This window comes from Bubalus bubalis, chromosome 4 (assembly GCF_019923935.1).
Source record: "Bubalus bubalis isolate 160015118507 breed Murrah chromosome 4, NDDB_SH_1, whole genome shotgun sequence".
Classification (NCBI taxonomy): domain Eukaryota; kingdom Metazoa; phylum Chordata; class Mammalia; order Artiodactyla; family Bovidae; genus Bubalus; species Bubalus bubalis.
This window is the reverse complement of record NC_059160.1, coordinates 35,723,391-35,739,865: the sequence shown is the minus strand read 5'-3', so window position 1 is coordinate 35,739,865 and position 16,475 is coordinate 35,723,391. Positions and strand designations below refer to the sequence as shown.

The 16,475-nt window shown below is 40.4% G+C and overlaps 1 protein-coding gene and 1 long non-coding RNA gene across 2 annotated transcripts in view; one reads left to right on the top strand and one right to left on the bottom strand.

Moving 5' to 3' along the window:
• Positions 1-16,475, top strand: part of LMNTD1 (lamin tail domain containing 1) — a 505,938-nt gene that overhangs the window by 114,206 nt on the left and 375,257 nt on the right. The gene's annotated exons all lie outside the window — the stretch shown is intronic.
• Positions 9,312-15,957, bottom strand: LOC123465671. Its single transcript, XR_006640925.1, has 3 exons — positions 15,879-15,957; positions 15,456-15,620; positions 9,312-9,441 (listed from the first exon to the last, which is right to left on the bottom strand). It is a non-coding gene; the product is annotated as an uncharacterized LOC123465671 (long non-coding RNA).

Sequence of the window (16,475 nt, the reverse complement as noted above, 5' to 3'; positions counted from 1 at the left end):
GGCTGTCTGGGGAGGCCTTACAAATAGCTGTGAAAAGAAGAGAAGCAAAAAGCAAAGGAGAAAAGGAAAGTTATAAGCATATGAATGCAGAGTTCCAAAGAATAGCAAGGAGAGATAAGAAAGCCTTCCTCAGCAATCAATGCAAAGAATTAGAGGAAAACAACAGAATGGGAAAGACTAGAGATAAGGCAATGGCACCCCACTCCAGTACTCTTGCCTGGAAAAACCCAGGAGCCTGGTAGGCTGCAGTCCATGGGGTCGCTAAGAGTCGGACACGAATGAGCAACTTCACTTTCATGTTTTGCTTTCATGCATTGGAGAAGGAAATGGCAACCCACTCCAGTGTTCTTGCCTGGAGAATCCCAGGGACAGGGGAGCCTGGTGGGCTGCCGTCTATGGGGTCGCACAGAGTTGGACATGACTGAAGTGACTTAGCAGCAGCAGCAGTAGAGATCTCTTCAAGAAAATTAGAGATGCCAAGGGAACATTTCATGCAAAGATGGGCTCGATAAACGACAGAAATGGTATGGACCTAACAGAAGTAGAAGATATTAAGAAGAGGTGGCAAGAATACACAGAAGAACTGTACAAAAAAGAGCTTCACAACCCAGATAATCATGATGGTGTGATCACTCACCCAGAGCCAGACATCCTGGAATGTGAAGTCAAGTGGGCCTTAGGAAGAATCACTACAAACAAAGCTAGTGGAAGTGATGGAATTTCAGTTGAGCTATTTCAAATCCTAAAAGATGATGCTGTGAAAGTGCTGCACTCAATATGCCAGCAAATTTGGAAAACTCAGCAGTGGCCACAGGACTGGAGAGGGTGAGTTTTCATTCCAATTCCAAAGAAAGGCAATACCAAAAAAAGCTCAGACTACCACACAATTGCACTCATGTCACACGCTAGTAAAGTAATGCTCAAAATTCTGCAAGCCAGGCTTCAGCAATATGTGAACTGTGAACTTCCAGATGGTGAAGCTGGTTTTAGAAGAGGCAGGGGAACCAGAGATCAAACTGCCAGCATCCACTGGATCATCAAAAAAGCATGAGAGTTCCAGAAAAACATCTATTTCTGCTTTATTGACTATGCCACAGCCTTTGACTGTGTGGATCACAATAAATTGTGGAAAATTCTTCAAGAGATGAGAATAGCAGACCACCTGACCTGCCTCTTGAGAAACTTGTATGCAGGTCAGGAAGCAACAGTTAGAACTGGGCATGGAACAACAGATTGGTTCCAAATTGGGAAAGGAATATGTCAAGGCTGTATAGTGTCACTCTGTTTATTTAACTTATATGCAGAGTACATCATGAGAAACACTGGCTGGATGAAGCACAAGCTGGAATCAAGATTGCCAGGAGAAATATCAATAACCTCAGATATGCGGATGACACCACCCTTATGGCTTAAAGTGAAGAACTAAAGAGGCTCTTGATGAAAGTGAAAGAAGAGAGTGAAAAAGTTGGCTTAAAACTCAACATTCAGAAAACTAAGATCATGGCATCCGGTCCCATCACTTTATGGCAAATAGATGGGGAAACAGTGGCTGACTTTACTTTTGGGGGCTCCGAAATCACTGCGAATGGTGACTACACCCATGAAATTAAAAGACGCTTACTCCTTGGAAGGAAAGTTATGACCAACTCAAGACAGCATATTCAAAAGCAGAGACATTACTTTGCCAACAAAGGTCCATCTAGTCAAGGCTATGGTTTTTCCAGTGATCATGTATGGATGTGAGAATTGGACTGTAAAGAAAGCTGAGTGCTGAAGAACTGATGCTTTTGAAGTGTGGTGTTGAAGGAGACTCTTGAGAGTCCCTTTGACTGCAGGGCCATCCACCCAGTCCATCCTAAAGGAAATCAGTCCTGGCTTATTCCCTGGTGGCTCAGAGGTTAAAGCATCTGCCTGCAATGCAGGAGACGTGGGTTCGATAATCAGTCCTGGGTGTTCATTGAAAGGACTGATGTTGAAGCTGAAACTCCAGTACTTTGGCCACCTGATACGAAGAGCTGACTCATTGGGAAAGACCCTGATGCTAGGAAAGATTGAGGGCAGGAGGAGAAGGGGACGACAGAGGATGAGATGGTTGGATGGCATCACCGACTCAATGGACATGAGTTTGGGTAAGCTCCGGGAGTTGGTGATGGATAGGGAGGCCTGGTGTGCTGCGGTTCATGGGGTCACAGTGAGTCGAACACGACTGAGTGACTGAACTGACTGACTGTAACCACCATTCATAGTGTTTTCTGTTACTGTCTACTAGAGTATTCTTTTTTAAAAAAATATTTATTTGGGCTGCATCAGGTCTTACTTGCAACACAAGGGCTCAGTAGTTGACCCACATGGGCTTTAGCTGCCCTGTAGCATATGGGATCTTCGTTCCTCAACCAGGGAAGTCCCTGGAGCATTCTTAACCAAGACTTCAAGTTAAGAACACCTTTTTTTTTTTCTATCCCTAATTTTATAAATATTATTAAAACCAGAAATAAGGGGACTTCCCTGGTGGTCCAGTGGCTATGACTCTGCTCCCAATGCAGGGAGCCCAGGTTTGATCCATAGTGACTGCATCAATTTACATTCCTAACAACAGTGCGTGAGAGGTGTGCGCGAGGTCCGTTTTCTCTACATCTTTCACCAACACTTGTTGTCTCTTATCTTTTTTATAATAGCCACCATGATAGGTGTGAGGTGGTATCTCATTTTGATTTTCATGTCCCTAATGTTTAGTGACATTGAGTACATTTTCATATGTCTTTTGGCCATTGGTATGTTTTCCTCGGAAAAACGTCTCTTCAGGTCCTGTGCTCATTTTTATTTATTTGTGACTCTGTTGGATCTTAGTTTTGGCACACACGCTGTCTAGTTGTGACCTGTGGGCTTAGTTGCCCTGCAGCCTGTGGGATCTTAGTTCCCTGACCAGGGACTGAACCCATGTCCCCTGAATTGGAAGACGGATTCCCAACCACTGGATCACAGGGAAAGTCCCTGAGACCATTTTAAAATCAGATTTTTTTTTTTTTTACTTTCAATATTGAGGTGTATGAGCCCTCTGTATATTTTGGATATCAGTCCCTTATTGGATACTTCATTTGCAAATATCCTCTTGTTCCGTAGATTGCCTTTTGTTTTATTGCTTGTTTCTTTCCTGATGTGAAAGCTTTTAGTTTGATGTAGTCTCATGTGCTTAATTTGCTTTTGTTTCCCTTGCCTGAAGAGACATAAAAAAATTTCTAAGTCCAATGTCAGAGAGATTACTATCTACGTTTGCTAGAAGTTTTGGGATTTCAGGTCTAACATTTCACTCTTAAATCTGTTTTGAGTTTATTTTTGTATGTGGTGTAAGAATGAAATCCAGTTTCATTTTTTTGCACGTAGCTGTCCAGTCTTCTCAACATCATTTGTTGAAGAGACTTTTTTCCCCAGTGGGTATTCTTAGCTCCTTTGTCACAAATGAATTGACTGTACAAGTGTGGATTCATTTCTGAGCTCTCTGTTCTGTTCCATTGATCCATGTGTCTGTTTTTGTGCCAGTATTATAATGTTTTGATGATGGTAACTTTGTATTATAGTTCACGCTGCCTAACCAAATGTTAACTTAATTCTCCATATGGTGAAGAATTTATCTGGTGTGCTAGTTTAGAAAGATGATGTTAGTGTATATTTGTGATAATATTAAAATTACTATAGATCAAGAAAAACTACATTGATTTTATTTAAAAATTTTAAATTTTATGTTGGCATATAGTTGATTAACAATGTTGTGTTAGTTTCAAGTGTACAGCAAAGTGATTCAGTTATACACATACATGTATCTATTCTTTTTCAAATTCTTTTCCCATTTTGGTTATCACAGAATATTGAAAAGAGTTCCCTGTGCTCTATGGCAAGTCCTTGTTGATTATTTTGAAAATAGTAGTGTGTACATGTCAATCCCAAACTCTCAATCTACCCCTCCTGCCCACCATCCCTGGTAACCACAAGTTCATTCTCTAAGTCTGTGAGTCTATTTTGGTTTTCTAAATAAGTTCATTTGTATCATTGTTTTTTAGATTCTACATTGAGTGAGATCATATGATATTTGTCTTTCTCTGTCTGACTTATTTCACTTAGTATGATAATCTCCAGGTTCATCTGTGTTGCTGCAAATGGCATTGTTTTACTCTTTTTAATGGCTGAGTAGTAGTCCATTATATATTTGTACCACATCCTCTTTATCCATGTATCTGTTGATGGACATTTAGGTGGCTTCCATGTCTTGGCTACTATAAACAATGCTACAGTGAACACTGGCATGTATGTGCCCTTTAGAAGCATGTTTTTTCCTGGATATTCCCCAGGAGTGGGATTGCTGGATCATGTGGTAGCTCTATTTTTTGTTTCTTAAGGAACCTACATGGAAAAGGCAATGGCACCCCACTCCAGTACTCTTGCCTGGAAAACCCCATGGACGGAGCAGCCTGGAAGGCTGCAGTCCATGGGGTTGCTGAGGATTGGACATGACTGAGCGGCTTCACTTTCACTCTTCACTTTCATGCATTGAAGAAGGAAATGGCAACCCACTCCAGTGTTCTTGCCTGGAGAATCCCAGGGATGGGGGAGCCTGGTGGGCTGCCCTCTATGGGGTCGCGCAGAGTCGGACACGACTGAAGCGACTTAGCAGCAGCAGAAGGAACCTCCATAGTGTTCTCCATAGCGGTTGCACCAACTTACATTCCCACCAACAGTGAAGGAGGGAGGATAAACTGCATTTTAAGACACCTCTTGCTTGTAATGGCATCGAAACCAATCAGTACAATCTTGTGATTCCAGCAAGAGGAGGTTTGGAGTATCATGAAGTCATGAGGATGCAGGATGCAAAGAGTTGGGGCAGGCAGGGGTGAAGGTGATGCCTCCAGGACCTTTCTCAGCTATCTAGATCCCACCAATATTTGAAAATGAGAGGAGATCAGTGAAGAAAGTGATGATTTACAGGGTAATGGAATTATACCGTCATCGTTCTTCAGATCAATTTCATAAAGCAAATGCAGGCAGGCATAGTTTCTGTGGTTGCTACCACTTGATTTGAAAGACATTTATTAAGGGAGTTGTTTTGGCATAGAAAGAGCAAGAGATAATTTCTTAAAGGTTAAGACCATGTTTCTCCCTAATACAAACTGTATACCATAGTCAAAAGACTATGAGTAACAACTGCAATTGTTACTCATGAAAAAGTTACTTTAGAAAGATGGTAAGTTGCTTAGATTTATTTTTGCTTTTAAACTTTAATGAACTTTAATTAAAAGGGAACTTCAAAATTATTCTTTTATTCTATCTTATCTCCCTTGTCTATAGATCTATGATATACTCAGTCTTCATGTATAGTCTGTACTAGTTCAGACTCAAGATAGATTGATTCCACTGTACTCCTTAGAATATTCTGTGTCAGAGACAGCAAATTAGTGTGTATGTTATTTTCTTCACTTCATCTGTATTTAAAGTCTCACCAAATTTTTGTCTTCATCTTAGCTATATTGAATAAAAACATAATCAAAGAAAGGCAGGTACTAAATCCTTAATGGTTACTGTTTGCTTTTTATTTTTTAACAGAAGTAGTCACAATCAAATCAGAATCAGAACATAAATCTGTCTCCCATAGATGTCTTAGCAGTATCTATAGCTTTTCAAACTATATATCAAAGTAAATAGCCTTGGAATTTTTTTTTTAACATATCCAAGGAATCTGAAGAATTTCTTTACCTTAAGCAATTGGAACAAATGGGTTTGTAGAGTTTTGGGCTGGGATTTTCTCAGTGGCCTCAAGGAAGATCTTTCTCATCCATCCTTCTGTAATTAAATGTCAGGCATTTAGAGAGATGAGAAGCAGGCTGTCCACTGAGAAGCACCATCTCACCAATCAGTAAGAGCTCCCAAGTTAAGGATCTCCGAGATTCCATACCAACAACAATAGAAAAGAAGTTGGTGCTGCAGAGGGATCTGGATGTAGTCAGAAATGCAGGAAGATGCCCACAAATGAAAAGTAAGTCTGTAATTTCTAACACATGCTCTTGCATATCTTCTTTGAAGGATTTTAAATGCTATTCGAGTTCCCTCAACTGTTTTCCTCCTCGAAGGTTGAATCACTGCTAACATTTACTAAAGGAAACTGGATTCTTTCTCTTGGTCTTAAGAAAAATTGTTAAGTTTTTGCTCAGTCTCAGTGAAAATGGTAATCATCCTAATGGAGGAATTAGATGATATAAATAATTTGGGGGAAATTGAGCTTTGTTTTGTGGTCCTGCTCTCTTCCACTTACTATTTGATCTCAGTCACTTTTTAAGTCTCTGTCCACCAGTTTCCTGATTTACAAAACTGAGATGATAATAGTACCCAAAGTATTGGATAATTGTTCCATATTGACGTAAGCATTGTTAAATACATATGCTGGAGTAGCCTTTCTACCTGGTGACTTTCAAGTATAAAATCTTTGTCTGATAGGTGAAGGACAGTGGCATCAACATTGGGCGTTACTTCTGCACATGGGATTTTATTTGGCAGTTGAGAAAAATGAGAACATGGTCTTGACCTTCAGTTCAGTTCAGTCGCTCAGTCGTGTCCGACTCTTTGCGACCCCATGAATCGCAGCACGCCAGGCCTCTCTGTCCATCACCAACTCCCGGAGTTCACTCAAACTCACGTCCATCCAGTCAGTGATGCCATCCAGCCATCTCATCCTCTGTCATCCCCTTCTCCTCCTGCCCCCAATCCCTCCCAGCATCAGAGTCTTTTCCAATGAGTCAACTCTTCGCATGAGGTGGCCAAAGTACTGGAGTTTCAGCTTTAGCATCATTCCTTCCAAAGAAATCCAAGGGCTGATCTCCTTCAGAATGGACTGGTTGGATCTCCTTGCAGTCCAAGGGACTCTCAAGAGTCTTCTCCAACACCACAGTTCAAAAGCGTCAATTCTTCGGCACTCAGCCTGACCTTAGACACATTAAATTTTATCTATGTGCATAAAATATACAAAGTTGTTTTAAGTTTTGAAAATTTATTGAGGCATGCACTTTGTATACTTTTAATGCAGTTATCTATCAGTAAAAAGTTAGAACAAAAATAAACAATTACTATGGCAATCCTACAATGTGGAGTGTGAAAAAATGAAGACACTTATAGCCCAGCTGAAATTAGAAATTAGAATTAATATCTTCCTTTTTTTGGAACCACCACACTAAAAATAAAGTAAAAATCATCATAAATCACTACTAACCTGGTACCCTTTATAAAATGGGAATTGGTCCCAAACTGGATGAAAATATGTGCCTATTTATAGGACAACCAAAAGAAATGACTTACACTGTGTCTACACTATTTGAACATGACCTCCTAGAAATTTTCAAGAAAACAAGTCTTCAGAGGAGTTTGCTAACTTAATCTGTGACCCACCAAAAGCAGGAAAGAGTTTTTCTTCTCACTCTAGCAGAAGAGTTCTGGGACAGAATGGATGACTGTGCTTATCAGATGCCTCTCTCTGAACCGGGCATTGAGTTCAGGGGGGTGAAGCTGTCACCTGGCTTGTGACATCACGGGGAGTGAGAGCACTGTGACCCACAGGCCCCAAGGCAGCGTGTTTTGGAAAGATGGTTTGTTTCCTGGAAAGAAGTGAAGATAGGCAGACAGCATCTACTTTTCTTTAGGTGGCATGTAGAGAAGTTTAGACATTTTCCTGCCTGATGACAATTTCAAAGTGGAGACGTGAAGAAACCCAGGAACTGATTTAAAGCTAACAGTTGCAATTTAGGCAGGACCAGTGAGGACAATGGCTAAGGGCAAGAGATGTGATAGGATCTGATATCAGGATGTAGTGTCTGCAGAAATGACTGACTCATTGACTGAAGAGGACCTATGAATGACAGGGAAGATCCAGGGTCCGCACCCGATACAGAGACAAGAAGAGAAGTCAGCTGAGGCAGAAGAAAATGATGAGTTCAGTTTTGGACATGATGAGCCATAGAAAAGAATAGTAAGTTGAGAAAACATGAGTAAAACCATACAATAAAAATTTTTTAAAAACCTAGATTCATTCGACAAACCCAAGATTTACTTCATTGAAAACATTTACAGAAGGGAAAGAAAGAAAGAATTCAGTAACTGAGTTTCTTCTGGCAAAACAAGTTCATTGTGCAGCCTGCTTTATTTGGGTAACTGAAGCAACTTCGGTTTCTATTGAGAGTATCTTTGTTCCATTGCATTTTATTATTATTAAGAACACTGCTTTAAAGAATATAATTTTTCTCATTTCAAAGTAATTCATACCTTTTGGGGCAATTTGAAAAAAGTAAAATAAAACAATAAATCATATGCACTAATAAATATCTTGACACAGTCCCATGTTTTCAGTTATAAGTCACTTTTGTCATTATAAGAAACAGTATTGCAATACTGAAAAAGACCACTAAAGAGCATTTTTTTCCTTGCATTTCAATGCCTTGAGATAGCCACTGATAGTATTTGTGACTATGTTTTTATGCCGTTCACACATACACACACATATACACATATAGATGCAAATTTATTTAAATAAGGTCCTATCACTTATCCTTTTTTAAATCATCTCTATATTTTTTAAAACTGTTTTATTATTTACTTATGTTTTTTCCATGTCTTCCTTCTTCTCTTATCATTTCTTTATTCTCTCTCCCAAACAACTTATGTTAATCATATATATACACTTAGTAAATCATGTATTGAATATTTTATAAATGTGTATGTTTATATGTGTGTTTATAATGTATGATATCAAAATTTGGAGAAATCAGTGATTGCTTTGATGTTGTTTTTAAAATCTAGGGTCATATTATAGATACTTTTTTTTTTTCAATTAAGGAGCTTTTCCCCATAAAAATACATCGTGAAAATCCCCCCAAGTCAGTTGCTTTAGGTATCATGTAAGTGTGTTTTAGCTACTTGTTTTTTTGTAAGACCATTTATCTCATAGCATACAGCACAGACTTGAGAATGAATATGTTGATATTATCAATAGTTTGAAGCCAAGCTCTTGAGAATAAAAATATCTGGGCTGAGCAATTGGTCAAAGCTCATTTATGTGAAGCATGGAGTGACTGAACTCAACACTTCATGAGGTTGATAATACTTTTACTCCCATTTCACACATGAAGAAAATAAGGTACACAGACTACAACATAACTTTTCCAAGAACACAAAACCTGTGCCTTGCAAGCCTCTACATGCCAGTCTTACAGATGCCAACCAAATGCTTGTTTTGTAAAGTAAATGGTAACCATGATAAAATCAACATGCCCTTCTTGTAATGGGGTAATTTATCTTGAGGACTCACACCACAGTCTGTGCCTGGAGCTTTTCATGCTTTTGCCATGGTCACAGTTTTCCTCTTTAGTGGTCTTCTGTGATGAGTAGTGGACATCTGCTTTCACAGTCCATCTGCAGAGGACCAGAATGAGACACAATGAGGTAAGTTATTTGATCCAATGACATACAAGAAGTCAGCAAAGGAAAGAGACCAAAGAAACAGTTCTGTTGATCCCCAGGCTAGAATTCTGCCACCCAATAAAATCTGAATTCTGGGAAAACCCCACACAGCATAAGTTTTCTTATAAACTTGAATCTCAATACTTCTTTAATTTATGGCTTTTAAGGGGTGCTTGGTCTGGAGCTGGTGCATAGCTGGGAAGGCAGAGCCAGGTCACATCTCTCCTGAGCTGGGTGTGCTGTGCTGATTGCCCCACATCGGTCTGGCAGAGAGCCTGTTGAAAGGCAGAGCCTGGATCCACCCCTTGAATCAGAAATCTGGCTGAGGGAACCTGAAATTTGCAGAATGGACTCTGTGGTATACACTTTTAATAAACATGCCAGATAACTTTCATACATACAAATATTTGAGAAAAACTGTCCTTCAAAGGTCCCTTTTGGGCATCTTGGCTTGGTGGGAAAGGCAACCATTTACTGCCATTACTGGCTCTTGGGGAATTACTTAAATTCCCATAATAATAAGGTGGGGATAACAGCGCTTATTAACACATAGTATTATTGTTAAATTAAAAGTAATGTATGTAAAGATTCTGGCACCCAGAGATTAAATGGCATTCAGCCTAAATTAATCATAGTAAGAGCAAAAGCTCATTGAAGGTATTCTAGAAACCATCAGTTCAGTTCAGTCGCTCAGTCATGTCTGACTCTTTGCAACCACATGGAATGAAGCACACCAGCCCTCCCTGTCCATCACCAACTCCCAGAGTTTACTCAAACTCATGTCCATTGAGTCGGTGATGCCATCCAACCATCTCATTCTCTGTCATCCCCTTCTCCTCCTGCCTTCAATCTTTCCAAACATCAGAGTCTTTTCAAATGAGTCAGTTCTTCGCATCAGGTGGCCAAAGTATTGGAGTTTCAGCTTCAGCAGCAGTCCTTCCAATGAATCTTCAGGACTGATTTCCTTTAGGATGGACTGGTTGGATCTCCTTGCAGTCCAAGGAACTCTCAAGACTCTTCTCCAGCACCACAGTTCAAAAGCATCGATTCTTCAGCACTCAGCTTTCTTTATAGTCCAACTCTTACATTCATACATGACTACTGGAAAAACCATAGCTTTGACTAGACAGACCTTTGTTGGCAAAGTAATGTCTCCGCTTTTTAATATGCTGTCTAGGTTGCTGATAACTTTTCTTCCAAGGAGTAAGCATCTTTTAATTTTATGCAATCACCATCTGCAGTGATTTTGGAGCCCCCAAAAATAAAGTCAGTCACTGTTTCCCCATCTATTTGTCATGAAGTGATGGGACTGGATGCCATGATCTTAATTTCTGAATGTTGAGTTTTAAGCCAACTTTTCACTCTCCTCTTTCACTTTCATCAAGAGGCTCTTTAGTTCTTCTTCCCTTTCTGCCATAAGGGTGGTGTCATCTGCATGTCTGAGGTTATTGATATTTCTCCCGGCAATCTTGATTCCAACTTGTTTTTCATCCAGTCCAGCATTTCTCAGAACCTGGTTAATTTCATGTGGTTTTCAGTTGGGAAAGAATTTTTTTCTTAATCAGTTTTATATTTATGTATTTATTCAGCTGTATGGGTTCTTAGTTGCAGTGTGTGAACTCTTAGTTGTGGTCCGTGGGATCTAGTTCCCTAAACAGGGATCAAACCTAGGCCCCCTGCATTGGGAGTGCTGAGTCTTAGCCACTGGACCACCAGAGAAGCCCCCAGAAAAGAATTTTGAAGAAAGAAAGTTAGGAACCCAATGATACACAGTGACTAACCCCTAAAGAAGGTCAGGATTCTCAAACTCCGAGTGAAGCAGCATCACTCCCTCATTCTTTAGGAGCAGATGGATGGCTAATATAATGGGAGGCTGAGCCAGGCAGAGGAGGGCAGTTGTGAAGCGTACACAGATGGGGCGGCACTGTTCAGATAATGGTGATAAAACTATGCGGAAGTTGGTGCCAAAGGTGAAGCAGTGATGCCAAGACAAACTGGAAAACAGCAGCGCACATGCAGGCCTCTTGGGAAAAGATTAGGCTGTGCCAAATTAGGAAAAGCAAAACAAACTGCAGGATCTTCATGAATTATAACTTTGTAAGTGCATGGGATAGAAAAAAAAAAATCCACATGTTTTCCCAAAAAGAGAAGCAAACAAGAAAAATGAAATTTAGAAGCAATTCTGATGAATAATGTGAAAATTTTATCAGGAGAGCTTAACTAGGAGTAAGTCACAATCTCCCTTTGCTTTAGAGATCTCAACTCTGGAAAGAATAAGTAATTGCTTCTTAAGGCCTGTTTCAGTGAGAAGCTGCCCCAATTCCATAATAACATGATAAAATGCTGGCTTTCATCTAACGTTATGTAAGTCCTATCTGAATTAGGAATTTTATCAAAAGATCGTTTCCTTTGGTGGTTTTCCTTTGTTATGCAGCTTGCTTTATGTTCTCTTCTGCATTGTTCCTTTCTGAAAAAAACCAAGTTAATCAAATCCTGGAATGAAAATATGAACAGTTATCATTTCTGAGTGCTTGGGCTTAAACTAAACCTAAGCTTAGTTAACTTAGGCTGGGCACTTCGTTAAGTCCTAATGGTTAATGTTCTTATGATCCCCATTCTAGTTACAAGGAAATAAAGTAGCTGGCAAAATCACCAAGCTAGTAGGGTCTGAGCAGGGATTGGACAATGCCTCAGACTATGCACTAATTACAATTTGGAGAGAGAGAAGGATCGTGCCTTGTTGTTTGATGTAAAGAATTTAGGAGGGAAGGTCTTGATTCCTTCAGTGACTGGAGAAACACTGCTTGTGTTAGATTCTGTTATATGTCCACTCTGATATTTGCCCTGCTTTCTATTCCTGAAATCATCCTCTCAGAGACCCAAAGGGTAGCATTACAGCAATGAATGAGCCATCTGTCACTGAATGTTTTGGCTACAAAGCTTTATTTTGGATCCAGTAGGTGAGAGAAAGATCTGACAGGGCTTCTGCAGGGTGAAGTCCAGGGCAAAGGTCTGGTAATGACTTTGCTGGTGAATGAAACCCTTCACTTCCACCCCCTGAAGGGCTTCCACCTGCCTGCTCTCCAAGTTTATTTTGATGATCTTGGAAATATTAGCAGGAAATGATTCTGTCTACTGTCATACTGCTTCACTTTTGTTATCTGGAATGAAGGAGAACTTCCCTGATGATGTAGATGGAAAAGAAACAAAATATTTTAAATGATTTTCAAGATGAAAATCATTTAAGTCATAAGATGATTTTCAGCCTGTGGCCAAGAATACTTTGAATATTCTTTATTTTTTAAAATTAAAAGATCATGCTTTCATGTAGATTCCCAAAATTTATTTTTGAAGCAAAGTTTTCTGCTTTGGCAAAGATTCCACATCAAACAAAAACCATGGAATTTCAAAAGTCTGTATTTCAGTTTAGGAAATCAAGATAGGTAACAGTTTTAAAAAATTGAATACAGGAAGAAAACTTTATTATGCCTGCATGAATATAGCAATTACTAATCAAAACCTGTTTTTTTTACTAACCAGAAAAAAACCCAAACCACTTTCTGATAACTGGCCTCAGAAATGGGCTTGAATCTACAGGAACCAGGGACTGTACTTACCAGGAAACTAGCTACAAACAACTTTTGTTCCAGTCATACAGAAAAAGGCACCTCAGAATTCTTCTATTAACTTCTCAGCTTCTAACAGCGTGGCTGGCAATTTACCAATCATAAACCTGAGCTCATCTTTAATAACCTCATAGGTTTGGGCATTTGGGCAACATATAGGCATTAAATTGGTTTAGGATATCTGCCTAGAACACCCAAATACCATGATCACCACTATCCCTGGGCAAGTAATTTATAAGGCACTTTAACACTGGTTGGTAACTTGTTAACCACCTGCAAGGGTGCAGAATCTAGGAGAGATAAGATTGACCCAAACATAAAGGAGACACAAGTTTTAACTAAGCAACTGAGTAAAATAAATAATGTGATTGATTTTTATCATGTGCCAATGGAAGAACAATGTGCATAGCTTGGTTTCTTTAAGATACTTCCTTGGAGAGTTAATAGTATGCCATTTAAACTTTGAAAAATTTCATGTATAGAAATTTAGACATGGTTCTTAATATTATTTCTAACTGCTTCTTCCTGTACTTACAATATGTTTATCTTTCAAGAATATGATAAACCTAACAATATTTTTATTAATTCTACTTGCTAAGTGTGGCCAGTCTGGTGGCTCAGATGGTAAAGAATCTGTCTCCAATGCAGGAAACCTGGGTTTGATCCCTAGGTTGGCAAGATCTCCTGGAGAAGGGAATGGCAACTTCTGCCAGTATTCTTGCCTAGAGAAATCCTAGGGGGCTACAGTCCATGGTGTCTCAGAATCGGACATGACTGAGCAACTAACACTTCACTTTCAAGTGTGGTAGACATAAGCTTAAAGTGGTCCCCCAAGATTTCATCCCCCCCCACCCCAGTCTCTGGAGCCTGTGAGAGTGGTATATTGTATGGCAGAGTTAACCTTTAGAAAGAGAGATTATTCAGGTAGATCTAATCTAATTGCAGGAACCCTTAAAAGTGGAGAGCTTTGTCTTGCTGACGGCAGAAAAGGAAAAAAATTTCAAGACAGGAGAAGGATTTCATATACTAACGTTGGCTCCACAATGGAGGGGTCATGTGATGAGGAATGCAGGTGGTTTCTAGAAGCTGAGAACAGCTAGGGGTAAACAGCCAGCCATGAGATGGAGGCCTCCACCCTTGGTAACAAGGAGCTGGGTTCTGCCCATGGCCTGAATGTATTTGTGAACAGTCCTTGCCTGAGCATCTGGATAAGACCTCCACCCAGCTGACACTTTGACTTTGACCCTGTGGGACTCTAAGAAGAGAACCCAGCCAAAACCTTGAGACTTTCACCTTACAGAACTGCATACTAATAAAAGAATATTGCTTTACTTTGCTGCTGCTGCTGCTGCTGCTGCTAAGTCACTTCAGTCGTGTCCGACTCTGTGTGACCCCATAGACGGCAGCCCACCAGGCTCCCCCGTCCCTGGGATTCTCCAGGCAAGAACACTGGAGTGGGTTGCCATTTCCTTCTCCAATGCATGAAAGTGAAAAGTGAAAGTGAAGTTGCTCAGTCGTGTCTGACTCTTCACGACCCCATGGACTGCAGCCTCCCAGGCTCCTCCGTCCGTGGGATTTTCCAGGCAAGAGCACTGGAGTGGGGTGCCATTACTTTGCTAGTTTGGGGCAATTTGTCACCCAACAGTAGATAAATGTGTTATCTGTTATGTCTAGACAAATGGGACTTCTGGCTGAGTGATGGAATAAATGAACCTCATCTAAGCTTTCATTCTAAATTTCCATGATCCTGTGGCTTCATCTTCCCTGACATTTCTTCATTAGCATTCATTCTACTTAGTTGGGCACAGGAGTATGATTCGGCTTCAGTGTGCGGCTCTCTGACAGCCTGGAATGAATGAGGCTGCACTTAATTGTGAATCAGCTGATGTAGGATTTAGCTGCTGAAATCAGGTTCACCTGCTCCCCTGTGCAGGGAAATCACCCAGATGGTAAAAATTTGCCTCAGCTGTCACTCACTCCTAGAAACTTTGATTTTGTTGTTGTGGTTGTGGTTCAGTCGCTCAGTCATATCCGACTGCGACCCCATGGACTGCAGCACGCCAGGCTTCCCTGTCCTTCACCATCTCCCAGAGCTTGTTCACACTCATGTCCATTGAGTCGGTGATGCTACCCAGCCACCTTGTCCTCTGTCATCCCTTTCTCCTCCTACCTTCAATCTTCCGAGCATCAGGGTCTTTTCTAATACGGCGATAAAATGTTAAAAAAAAAAAAAAAAAAAAGCAGGTTAATTACAGGTTGTTAAGATTGGGATGCTGCAGATGGAAAAAAAAAAAAAAAAACCCTCTCAGTCTTAAAATCAGGCAGATTCTCAAAAGGTACCTGGGGTGCAGCGCTCGCTGCTGTTCCTCTTGGACAGATGTTCTGGAGAGCTTATGCTGCTTATATATTCATGAGGGAGCTGCCACGGGGTACAAGGAGAGGCAAATCCAGCTAATTCTAGAAGGATGTCCCACCTTCCCTTCAGAACTGGGACTGTAAAGCCTTCTAAAAACATGAAGAGAAGCAAAATTACCTGCTTTATGTTTTATCTTCCTTCTCTCCTCGGCCTGAGTATGAAAAGAGGCAAGATTCCAAGCAACTGTCTTTGGGCCTGATAAGCTAATGTCAGTGTTACCCTTAAATGTGCGTGTAAGGACACAATCCCCATCTACTGGCTAAGAACCAAGGTGGAGCAATGAGTTCCAGTCCCTTATCAGAAAATTAGAATCTTCTCATCTCAAAAATAGGGAACACAATACTTACCTCCTAGGGCTCTCATGAGAGTTAAGGGTAAAGTGTGTGGAAAGACTTCAGCACTCTGCCAGGCAGTTGTAAAGGCTCCCCATGGAGCAGCTTTTGTTGTTTTCACTTCCTGCTTCTCTGGAAAAGGCACAGCAGTGTGTGCCTGGAGCACATTGTTAATTCCTGGGATGGCTCTTGCAGCTTAACATTTAATTTTTAGCTTCCAGTTAGCAATGGCCAGGCAGCACAAGAATTACAGGGCCCTCTGATGCTGGATAGTGATTAACTTAGTTCAAATGTGCCAAGCACTTTCAAATATAGCACTGATTTAGGAGCTGCATTTAGAAATGATCCTGATAGATGTACGACATTCTGTGCACATAGTTATAGCTTTGGACATACACACCTAGCTGATAATCATCAGTTGTAATATAGGTCTTTATAGAGAGTGTAGAGCCTTAGAGCAGGATTTTGAAGGTAACTAATGTCTGTTATCAGATTTTATAGTTTGTAAAGTGTTCTGTGAGATGAGTACAATTGCGCGGTAGTTTGAGCATTCTTTGGCATTGCCTTTCTTTGGGATTGGAATGAAAACTGACCTTTTCCAGTCCTGTGGCC